The following is a 657-nucleotide window of genomic DNA, read 5'->3' as shown; positions in this document are numbered from 1 at the left end:
CTTGTGACGCAGTTGTTCAGGCCCCACAGGGCGTATGCACAGACATACTTTGACGACAGTTTCCGTTCACAGTCGTGCGGAGCACGGAAGGTCAGATGAGGAGAACCGCATCGTCCATCTAAGAGCGGTGCTTGATTGTATGCGCACTAACAAACTGCACGCCACCGCAGACAAGTGCATCTTTGGCGCAGAACAGATTCCCTTTTTAGGGTGCTTCATTGGGAAGCATGGCTTTCGAGCGGATCCCGCTAAGGCCAAGGCCAATGTAGATTGGCCGATTCCAAAGAACCAGAAGGACCTGCGTAAGTGGCTTGGTCTCGCCAACTACTTGCACAAATACAGCATACTTACGCAGAATGGCGCGGCCATTATCCAACCTCCTTAAAAAGGATGCGGAATGGTGTTGAAACACCGAACATCAGGAGGCTTTTGACGAGGTCAAAGAAAGCCTCCTGTATGCATCAATACTGGCGCTGCCAGACCCTGATCGTCCTTTCAGCGTTGTCTGTGACGCTTCGGACTTTGCCATCGGCTGTGCACTGCTGCAAGCAGTCGACGAAGGGCGAGATCAGGTGATCGCGTTCGAATACCGTCAGCTCGAAGCTGCAGAGAGCAACTTCCAGGTTTATGACAAGGAGCTACTTGCGATGAAGTATG

The sequence above is a fragment of the Plasmopara halstedii genome (genome assembly GCF_900000015.1).
Source record: "Plasmopara halstedii genome assembly, contig: Scaffold_614, whole genome shotgun sequence".
Lineage (NCBI taxonomy): Eukaryota > Oomycota > Peronosporomycetes > Peronosporales > Peronosporaceae > Plasmopara > Plasmopara halstedii.
This window is presented reverse-complemented; position numbering follows the sequence as displayed.